At 43.8% G+C, this 12,004-nt stretch overlaps 1 pseudogene across 1 annotated transcript; it reads right to left on the bottom strand.

Annotated features, from left to right (window-relative positions):
• Positions 1 to 9,641: 9,641 nt before the first annotated feature.
• Positions 9,642 to 10,550, bottom strand: LOC309826085 (lysine-specific demethylase 4D-like; annotated as a pseudogene). Its single transcript has one exon. The product of its transcript is annotated as a lysine-specific demethylase 4D-like (transcript).
• Between the last annotated feature and the right edge of the window lie 1,454 nt (positions 10,551 to 12,004).

The raw sequence follows: 12,004 nt of genomic DNA, 5'->3' as shown, positions 1-12,004 counted from the left end.
GCCTGGCCTTTCCTCTAAGTCACAGCAAATCCACGAGGTGAGCCTATAAAATAGGAGAGAAATTGTCAGAAGAGCACATTTTGGAGTTTAAGAAGCAACTCCTTGGAGGCTTCAATACCTGAAAAGGTTGAGTATGTTTGGCCCCTGAAATGAAACCTAAATTTATTTCTTAGTTAAAAAAACAAAAAAAGACACATACAGTGTGATGTCACAGTAACACCCTTCTTGGAGTCCCCTTTGATCTGGAGTTGATGACCCTGGTCATGTGGTACTTGTCCCTCAGCCAGGTCATCCTTACCCTTGTACACCTCTGCCATGTCCTCCATGCGAGGCTGTGAGGATTAGGGTTTCCATGGGATTTTTTAATATTTATATTACTGTCTAGGATTATACATGTTCCCCAATGTCGATTCATGTTGTCAACTCTAAACACAATTAAACAACTAGAAATCAATCCCTCTCTTTCTCATGTTCTTTATACATGCTCTATTATGCTACTTGTCATGTAAGGGTATTAATCGTTCCTCTGTCTTCTCTACTAGATCATGTACTTTGGGGGACAGGGTGGTCCCTTCTTAGTCTCTGGGTCCCACTGGCTGCCACAGAGTCTGGAGTGATAGATGTCAAATTTGATAATTATGTTGTGTTTGAAAAAATGCAGAATATATAAATAAATTCTCAGTTTTTATGACTAAAGCATTTATATGATTTTAATTCACTGTTTTTCAAACTTTCTTGATCCCTGCCCCCCCTCTTTGATAAGCATAATTATCTCTGCCACTACTCCCCCACCCTCTTCGGCAAATTCTCCTTTTTCCCCAGACCCCTGTCAGTGACCAACACGCACACAACACAGAACATTTGCACATCCCACAGCCAGGCTGATTTTGTCTACTTTAGTTCCTTTTACTTTATAGTACAAACAAGAAAGCTTCTTTTTGTTTGCCTGCTTTCCAAAGAGAAGTTATATGATGATATTGAGTTTACTCTTGCAAATTACAAATGTCCTCACCCCAAGATTCTAGAACACAGTACGTCATGGGAGTACCTTGATCTAATTAAAGTTTTTACTGACAGCTCATTCTAGGGGAAGCCTGTCTTTCCCAGCATCTTTCTTAGCAATAATTGGCTGTCTCCATTTGATCACCTCTGGTCCCTTTTCTTTGCCACTGACTCTCTTCTCCTGCGGACGAGGTTTCAAACCAGATCCTCTTAGGCCTCTGCACTCACACCCATGCCAATCCAACATGTGTCAATAGCTGTCAGCAAAGACCTGAAGGAGAAGAATAATGGCTGATGTGGAATAAAATGACATTCTACTTGGATTTCAGTGGTTTTGTTGATTCTCTTCCAAGCTGTTTGAAGACATGAGTCAAACTAGACCCTTCTCCAGCCCTTCAGTCCTCACCACCTCATCTCTCATACGCAGTTTTGAATCCCTTCACCCATGCCAATCCATTCTGCAGCTGGAGTGACTTCCTAAAATAAATCTGATGACATCATCCTACTCTTAACAGCCTGTCAGTCGTTCTCCATTTGCCTTAGGATGAAACCCTGCTACCTACCTGACCCCCAACACCACTGAGATCTGATCCCTTCCTCTTGGGCCTCACCTCTGGCCTGTGCCACCTGGCCGTCTTTGCTCTGAGCAGTACTATTCAACTTCTTGCAGTTTCTACCACAGACAGTGCTCTCTCTTGTCCCTGAGACTTTGCATCATAAAATACTTCCCTTGGCCTGGAATTCTCACCTTGTATTCCCATCCCTTCAACTCTTTCATTTACCTTTTTTTAAAAACACAATCCAGCTAAACATTAGGTCCTCAAGCCATCCATCTTCCTAACAAGCATGTCCTCACTCACCCCTTGCCCTCCTCCTGCCCTACGTGATGTTAAGGGCTCTTTCTGATTGTGCCTTTTTTTTTTTTTTTTTGCAGCTTGTGGGACCTTAGTTCCCTGACCAGGGATCGAACCCAGGCCCCTACAGTGGAAGCACGGAGTTCTAATCTGTGGACCACCAGGGAAGTTGCTGATTGTGCCTATTAATCCCAGCATTTCCTCTGTATCTAATTGCTACCTTCCCCCTCAGACATATACATAGTGCCTGTTATACAGTAAGTCTTCAATACAGTGAGTAAATAAATGAATAAAAGTAAGGGAGAAAAACCCTTCCATGAAATTTCATTTGGAGTCTCATGGCTCTAGTTCATTCATTCATTTTCAAAATGTTTTTAAAACATCTACCATGAGCACTGGCTAGATGCCGAGTATTCAGGGAGGAACAAGGTTAGAACTGGTCCCTGCTCTCATGCCAGCACCTCGCAGGGCTCCATGGGTAACCAGAAAAGAAAGCAGAATTTAACTGATGCTCTGCCTTAGGCAGGGAAGAGCAACACTGGGGAACTTTCACGCCACGAGTGAGTTCTGTAACGTAGACTTCATGCTGTGTCACCTCTAGCCCAGGGCAAGACAGATACAGAACTTTGTACCACAGAACTTGAAGTAGGTAGGGAAGACAGACAGACAGACAAGGAGTTCCGATACAGTGTGAGAAGTGCTCTTTAAGAGAGCTATGTGCTATGAGGGCAGAGAAGGGTCGCTGAAGCTAATCTGGGAAGAAGTAGCTCTGGAAAGGCAGTAGCAATGGTGTAAAATCATACTTAATGATGAGATATGTTGAAACTGTGGCTTGTAAACTAGAATAATGATTAAATTTCTGGCTCCCTGAAGCTACTTCTTTGTCACTCGTCTCTGTTGATTGTCAAACACTTGTATGAAATTGACAGGTAGTGAGGAAATTAACCACATTTGCATTATGAGGAGAGGCAAGGAGGCTGAGGAGTAGCTCCGATTTGGGTGAGGATGCCTGATTCATTTTCCTCATCATGACTAAACCTAAGAAAGGACACTAGGCTCAACCCTCAAGTGAGAAGCAGAAGGCATCAGAGTCAAAAGTGGTGGTTGACACCCAAGCCAACAGGAGGCTGAATCACGCTCTCCTGAAACTGTGGGCAGAAGTGTCTTGTTTCTGGCAAAGCTAAACCTTGGACCTCAGTCCTCACAGAAGCAGCCATGTGTCCACATGCACACTCTCACCCCATGAGCTTGCACTAAAATGGACATATGGTCCATAGAACTCCTGAGCACTTCCGGATTGCTCAGCTTTTGGATATAGATCCAGATGTTAGGGGACAACTGCAGACAGGAAAAACTTTGAGCCTCCTCATGCAGAGAAATATTTAAAATAACTTTTCTGAAACTTTTTTTTTTCCCGCTTTCCTTATCTGCAGGGAGAAGAGTGTAGTGGTTATGAGCTGGGCCCTGGAGTTAGACTGTCTGGGTGCAAATGCAGTGTGCTCCTGGGCATATTGTGGAACCTCTCTATGCCTCAGTTTCCTCATCTACAAAATCAGGATAGTGATAGAACCTACCTCCTACAGTTGTTTTAAATAAGACAACATGCATTAATATACCATGTTTCATTAACTCTAAGACATGCATTTTTCACATTTTAACATGTCTGAAATTGAGGTGCAATTTACAGTCGATAGCATAGCAGAGTTTAGTTGCCTCAGTGGTAGGAAAAATAATGGTGTAGCTTATAATCAGTGGCATCTTAGATGTGATGAAATTCAGGATACAAAGAGCTTAGAAAAATACATAGCACATAAACAGTACTAAATGAATATTTAATAGATGATAGAGATATAAAATATATATAGCTCTTCTACATCAGAGCCAACCTATATAGCTCATTTTTAAACCAATGTCCAAGATAGCAATGGCAAATGACAGCATGACTGACCCATTTCCCAGGAAAGAGAGAAGCTGCTCTTAATACTTGGCCTGGAGTTGGTGGCAGCATCTGGTACCCATCGTTTATCTTAGCCAAGATCTCAGAAAGGTGATATAACTGAGACCCACTGAGATGTGGATACCTTGGACAGGTAGAAGTTTGATGCCTCTTTAGGTCAACATTCTTTACCATAAAGTGGGGGGATTGAGCACCATTTTCTTTTCACAGTTCTGGAGGCAGGAAGTCCAAGACTAGGTGCCAGCATGGTCAGGTTCTTGGTGGGGGTTCTCTTCCTGGTTTACAGACAGCCACCTTCTTGCTGCATCCTCACATGCTGAAGAAGATAATCATCTCTCTTTTTAGAAGGGCATTAATCTCATTCATGAGGGCTCCACCCTCATGATCTAATTACTTCCCAATGGCCCCACCTGCAAATCCCTAACTGGAGATTAAGGTGTCAACATATGAATTTTAGGAGGACACATTCGGTCCATAGCAAGGGGGGAGATCGTGGGAAAACGGAATGGAACACAGGAAATGGAATTGCAATGACCAGGCTCCCTAAAGGAGCCAAGGAATATCAATGTCATGAGTGGAGGAAGAGAGGGATTTGACAGTAAGCCACACTCACTTCCTAGAGTGAAGCAGCCAGTGGGAGCATTCAAAGCCAGTCCCATCCCCCTGCACACCTGGTGAGAAAGGAATGCCCGGAGCAGCCATCATTCTCCCAAAAGGTGACCTGTGCCCATTTGTCAGGTACGATTGAGAAAAGTGAACAAGAGAGCTGCCATGAGCCCGACAACAGACTGAAACAGCTCTGAGAGCCCCAAGAGGCTTTGGCCCTGAACTTGAGGCTGACTGTTCCCAGTAAACGATACCTTTCTTCAGAGGCTCTAAAACCAGCAGTTTGGGGGAGAGCCTGGCTATGGTTATGGTAGCTGGGAAGAAGCTGTGGCGTGGTGAAACTGCCTAACTGCCTGTCTGTCTCCAAGCAGATCATAAACGTCATACTATGTTTCCTTAGCATGTAGGACTAGCCTGGCACGGTGAGGGTGCTTAATATTTGTGGAGTCAATGAATGAAGGTCTCATATTGGAATAAGACAAACAGAGATTATCCTCTGGCTCTGTAAGTTATTTCAAACCCCAGCTGAGAACCGGATATGTTATTTTAAAAGACAATTAACATGAAAGCAATTATGCTGTAATAGGAATTATTTATTTATTTTAGGTGTTTCTTATGGTACTGGCTCTTTTTTCATTTCTATTGGTGGTTTCAAGTCATTCACTCAATCGACAATATTCATTGAGTCCTCACTAAACAGAGAAAGCCAAGAAAGATAATTATCAACTGTTTTAATCTGATTCAATCCATGAGCTAAACCATAGGGTAATAAAGTACTCAGGGTCCTAGAGGGTCGTGTGTAAGTACAGTCAAGGTGATATACCACAAGAGAGCTGAGGTTAGGTCACCTGGTTACTAAGGAGTTTCTCAGGAAAAAGAAACTTATGCAATAGCCCCTTGGCATTCCCAGGGAATGGATCCTGAGCTCTTTCTTTGCAAATTCTTAATCCTAGCTCTTTCCTAAAAATTATCTGTCTCTGGAGCCAGGATTTCCCATGCATAGCCTCAAATTCTAAATCTATAGGCCGTTCAACTCTCACACCTGATCTCTCCCCTGGTAGCTGTTTCTCCAGAGGATTTCTCCTGAAGTCTCCTGAGGAGATGCCTTCACTGCCCTCCACATTATGTGAATATGGGCCTCAGCACAATTCCAAAATACTGACTGCAGTGATTTGCTGTTGCTCATACATAGCTGGAATGGCTGTTGTCAACTTAGTGAATGTCAGTGATCTCCTGGCTCTGTTAAAGTCCCACCTAATGCAATACAAGTCAGAAACGTGACATGTCAGCTGGTACAGCAGGAAACGAGAACATACAGACATTCTGCTCTCAGGATTTGCATCTGGTAGGAACGACAGAGCCATTTCCAGGGATGGCTGTGAATTATCCGTGCTTTCAAAGACTCTGTGGCCCCCAAATTTCTCCATCCCCAGGTCACCAAAAACACCAATGGTCCCAATCACTCAGTGGGAGGAGTTTGCATTCACTGAGTTATGACATTTTATGCCTTCCCCCCGCCTCAGCTCCCGCCGCCTCTCTCCTGCTCTCCAGCCACTTTGCTAATCTGTGAGCACCTTAAGGGTGCCCCCACCGCAGGTATTTGCATGTGTTGTCCCTCTGCCTAGAGTGATGCTCTCACTCCCTTGTCCACAGCGCACATTCGAAGACCATACTCCCAAGAGGCCACCCTCTCCGACATAGCAGTCCTGTCACTCTCTAACCCCTTACTCTGCTTTATTTTTTCTCCTAGCCCTTATGACTGCTGGACTTGTTATGTCTCTCTTTATAATGAGAATATAAGCTCCAGGAGAACTGAAACTTTGCCTTTTTCACTGTTGTGTCCCCAATTCCACAAACAGTGCCTGGTACACGGTAAGTGCTTAGCAAACATGTGCTGAATGAATGAGTTAAATAATAAGAGAGTGAGTGAACGGTCACTGAAATATATAGACACCATGTGAAGCTTTTGAGAAGAGGCTCTCTGAGAGATGGGACAAAGAAAAGATGCTCTCAGAGGTCTACAGGACTGAACGTAGCTCTTTTTTAGGTAGAGGAGCCTGAACATTTAGGGCACGAGGATACTGGATGCCAGGATCCTAGAAAAATCCAGAAACCCGGCCACACAAATGTTGCATTTTCATTGAGTGGCACCTCCAACATGTTACCCATGCCCAACAGGGCTCAGTTCTGCCCTTCCTCTGTCCTCCCTGAAACTGCTTATCCCCCTAACACCCACCACTTGCTGAGGAACCGTGAGAAGGGTCTCACTATTACCCTGTAATCACTGCAGGTCAATGACAAGGTGCTTGGGAGGCATTTCAGTTTGAGCGGCTGGTGAGCAGAGTGGGATGGGCAAGGGCTGCTCCTCACCAGGATCTGTTCAACTCAGATCAGTGTCCATTCCACTTATCTCGGTAGCCAATTCCTACCAACTGTTTGTGCTTTCCTATTTAAAGTCATGAAAGGTAACACAAACATTGGGGGGAAAAGCAACTTCAAGACCCATATACGGTAACAATCTAACGACATAAATATCATGGTAAAGTTATTTCCAAATATCTGGAAAGGAATCCTTACACACCACACGGAAACTGAATTGGTGTAATGGTTAATCTCTACGAATAATTCACTGTGGCCAGGCAGTCAGACAGATCCATAACTGACCTTTTATACAAATCTTACAGGAGTCCCAAGACCCGAACTCCAACCTCTACGAGTTACGTTTAAGTACAGGTTCTAATGTCCATCATACAACTTTGGGCTCCTAAGTAATAATGCTAACAGGTAATATTTATTTAGCACAAATTATGTTTGCCCTGATCTGAACTTGTTATGTGCAAACTCTAACAGAGGTACAATGTGGCTAAGAGCTCATTTTGCCTAAACTGGCAAGTGGAGAGCCATCGAAACCTGATTTGTTGAAAGACTACTAAACAAGCTGCTGTAGGAGTCTGAATAAAGGCTGGGTCCTCTGGCTCTTGACTCTTTGTGAAATCTTTACCTAGCCTTTGTAACACTGCAACAAGGACAAATACGACAAGGAGTGGAATTTGTAAATGGGTATGTGTGACCTTTTGTGCAAACATGTGGTAGATCATGACCAAAAAAAAAAAAACAAATCATCAGTTTCTACCAGTAAAAATCATTGGCAGGGCTTCCCTGGTGGCACAGTGGTTGAGAGTCCGCCTGCCGATGAAGGGGACACAGGTTCGTGCCCTGGTCCGGGAAGATCCCACATGCCGCAAAGCGGCTGGGCCCGTGAGCCATGGCCGCTGAGCCTGCGCGTGCGGAGCCTGTGCTCCACAACGGGAGAGGCCACAGCAGTGAGAGGCCTGCGTACCGCAAAAAAAAATAAAAAAAATAAAAAATTTGCAGTTTCTTACAAAAGTAAATATAGTCTCACCACACAATCCAGCAGTCACACTCTTTGGTATTTACTGAGATGAGCTGAAAACTTACATCCACACCAAAACCTGCACACAAAGGTTTATAGTAGTTGGATTCATAATTGCAGAAAAAATTGGAAGCAACCAAGATGTCCTTCAGCACGTGAGTGGATAAATAAAGGGTCATACATCATACAATGGAATATTATTCACCAATACAAGGAAATGAGCTATAAAACCACTAAACGTGGAGGAAACTTAAAGGCATATTACTACGAGAAAGAAGTCATCTGGAAAAGACAAAACTATGGAAGCAGTAAAATGATCAGTGGTTGTCGGGGGAGGGGAAGGGGGGATGATTAGGCAGAGCACAGAGGATTTTTAGGCAATGAAACTATTCTGTATGGTATTATAAATGTAGATACATGTCACTATACATTTGTCAAGTCCATAGACTGTACAACACCAAGAGTGAATAAATTAAACTAAGGACTCTGGGTGATAATGAGGTGTTAGTGCAGGTTCTTCGACTGTAACAAATGTTCCTTTCTGGTGTGGATGCTGGTGGAGGAGCCTGGGAAGGAGTATGTTGGAATCCTCTGTATTTTCCACTTAATTTTGTTGCGAAGTACTCTGCAAAAATAAAGTCTATTAATTAAAAGAAAAGTAACGTGTAAGCCTGGGGGTGTGGTGAGGAAAACAGTAGAACTGAGCATCAGAGAAAGAATACGAGCGGATGTCCTAGGCATTGGGCTGGCCCTAGAGGCCAGGAGAGTGTACGGATGCACATCAAATTAACTGAGTACCTCTTACATGCCTGTCACATTTACATCCCCAGTATCTTCACAAAATTCTCGCACTGTAATTCTGGCTCAGAGAAAATCAATGATTTTTTGGCTGAAGGTCCCACGACTAGACAGTAGCAAAGCGCAGGTTTGAATGCCATTTCTGCTGACTCTAAGTCCAGTTCTCCCCTTTAAGTAACTGCTGGAAAGCTCAAAGCAGTGACTACCGAAAAGTTTGCTTTACAAAAGACATCACGCTTCAGATTCAACTTTGCACATACGCATACAGAGGGGGTCCATGGATGGACTGACTTTGTGGATGGAGGGACAACACAAAACCACATCAACAGCATCACATTTATTTACTTCACCATTAAAAGAAAAATAAGAGGCTGCAGGGGAGGTGATAGGGAAGGAGAACTGAACAGAGAATTGTTATTACTATCCAGAGTAATAGCCTTTCTGGAATTTCCCATACCAAGGACAAAACTTCATAATGGACAGAGTCAGCTTCCCCTGGGGATCACCCTCTCTGCCATGATGAGGAAGGAAAGCTTCTGCAGCTCTGGAGAGGGGCCAGGGAAGGGGGACCTCACAGTCTGGTGACAATGCAGACCTCCCCAAGTCTCCTTTCTTCTCTACAGTGCAGGCCAGGGACACGGCCCATCTTCCTCACCTCTTCATGCCCACACTCATCTTATTGTTCCATCTCCAAGCCTGGCTGGAAAGGAAGATAAAGCCTCCCCACCTTCCTATTTCCGTGCTGCTAAAAGAAAACAAAGTCTGCATTCCATATTGCTTCAGGAAACAGAAGACACACACAAACACACACACACACACACACACACACACACACACACAAACACAATTTCAGTACCTTACAGGGCTCTGGTCTTAATGTTACTATTCTAACATCCAACTCCCTTCGCAGCTGGTAATTATAGGTCCCTTTTAGAGTCCCCACCCAACCACCCATTTTTAACATCCTAAGGGTGCTCACCTGAAATCTCCCTTATTCTGACGAAGATCTTTCCAAAGGTCATGCAGAGCCCTATTCCCAGGCCACTTTGCCATAATTGATCCAGCGCTGGGTGGCAAATTTGATGGCTTCCACGCAGTTGAAGCCAGAGTGGTAGCCATAGGGAAACGTCACCATGAACTCTCCAGCCTCCTGAGTGACCTGACCGAAGGGGATGCCGTTGTCATTGAGGACCGTGGGCGAGATGAGAGCCACCTTGTGCCACAGGAAGGCCTCACAGCCCCGCGAGCTGCCCGGGAAAAGCTCCCTGGCCAGGCCTTCCAGGAGCCGGCCATGCTCCGGGGGCACCGCGTACCAAGTCTTGGGCTTCCCAAAGTGCAGGTAGTTGATGCTGTAAAGGTCCATGTCCTCCGTGTGCTAGGCAAAGGCGGTCTTGCACACACCGAAGTACAGGTAGGGGGTGTTGATGCCCTCGATGACCACTCTGCACTCCTGTTCCAGCTGGTCCTGAATGGTTCCCAGGTGTCCAAGGTTCCATTGCTTGGGGTTTTTATCGAATAAGGAGCCACTGACGTCCGCACCATATACTGGTGAATCATAGGGGCGTGGTTTCCAATATTTTCGCTCCAGATCCTCAAAATCAGAGTAAAATGGAGTCTGGTGTCTTTCACTGTTTGTTAAGCGGCGATACTCGCTCATGGTCATGGCTTTCTTCTTTTTGTGGGGCTGAGTAAACACACCTGCCGGCCCAGTGGTCACCTGCTGGAGGGGAGCGGCTATTAAGATGTCATCGGTATCATCGTACGTCTGTCTGGCTTTCCATCCTTTCGGTGGAATTACCTTGGCTAGGCCAGCTCGGTGTGCACCTTGCGACTCCACGTAAACAATATATTTGCTGAAATCTTCAAATTCTACCATGGTTGGGTGGAGGATCGTAATCTTACAACTTGGGTTCTGGCTCCCAAAGTGCTTAGACTGCATGGCGGCAACAGAATAAGCAACGGACTGCCAGCTTCTTAGGTATGCTTTGGATACCTGAGAATGCTGGGGAGTAACCTCTTCCCTATACTTCCTTTATTTTTAAAGAAGTTTTGATAGAGCTGAGAGGCAGGAACTCAGACTTGAACTTTTAAACAAACGAGGTGGTATCTTCTCCAGGCTTGTCAATCCACCAGAAGGACTCCACTCTTGTCAGCATTTTGGAGCCGAAGGAAATCCAGTATTTCCCAGAGGAGATGGCTCTCTGAGCCAAGTCCTGACTCAGCCTGCAGCTCTGTGAGTTTCCTCTGTTGGGGGTATAAGTGCCTGAGACCTTTCCAGATTCCCACGCTTGAGCGCATGGGTGGCTTCTCACCTCACTGTAGCAGAAAGTCTCTTCATGGAAGTTTCCAAGCCAAACCTAAAGAAAGTATAAAATATTGAAAATAAGTGGATGACAAAACAAACTGATTTAACATCAAGTAAAAGAAAATTGTATAGCAATCTTAATTTCAAAGTTTGAATTTAAGGGCAAAAAGTACACTCTTTTGGTAGGCACGTAAACTGGTACAGCTATGGTGCATACTATGGAAAACAGTATGGAGGTTCCTCAAAAATTGTAACTAGAACCACCATATGATGCTGCAGTCTCACTTCTGGGTATATAACTAAAGGAAATAAAAACAGAATATCAAGGAGCTATCTGCCCTCCCACATTCACAATGGATAAGATACGGAAACAAACAACATGTCCAGAGATGGTTGAATGGATACAGAAGATGTGGTACATAGATACAATGGAATACTACTCAGCCATAAAAAGAATGAAATTTTGTCATTTGCAACAATATGGATGGTCTTGGAGGGTATTATGTCCAGTAAAATAAGACAGAGAAAGACAAATATGGCATGGTATCACTTATATGTGGAATGTTAAAAAAAAAAAAAAGAGTAAAACTTACAGAACCAGAGTAGAAAAGTGGTTGTGGGGGAGGGCAGGGAAGGGAGGGTAAAAGGGTACACAGTGAATAAAGTCTCAGGAGCTAATGTTAACCATGGTGATTATAGTTGATAACAATGTGATGTATAGTTGAAATTTTCCAGAAGAGTAGGATTTAAGTGTTCTTACCAAAGAAAGTAAATATATGAAGGAAATGTGTTAATTAACTAGATGGGGGGAATCCTTTCACAATGTATATCAAATCACCACAAAGTTGACTGAATATTTTATAATTTTAAAAGTCAATTATACAGCAATAAAGCTGAAATTTAAAAATAATTAGGACAAATCATAAGACAGAAAAAGTGGAATATCTAACTGAACAGTAAGGACATTAAGCAAGCTTGAAAAGAAAGGAGTTAAGCACTCAACTCAAGAAATTGGATGGCTTAACCCAAAAGACAAATTAGGGAAAGGAAAACAATCAAATAAGCTGAAACAATTACAAAAGAAAACA

Source organism: Grampus griseus (assembly GCF_964374135.1).
Source record: "Grampus griseus genome assembly, chromosome: 8".
In the NCBI taxonomy this organism is placed as follows: domain Eukaryota; kingdom Metazoa; phylum Chordata; class Mammalia; order Artiodactyla; family Delphinidae; genus Grampus; species Grampus griseus.
The sequence above is the reverse complement of the archived record's forward strand: the minus strand, read 5'-3'. Positions and strand labels throughout refer to the sequence as shown.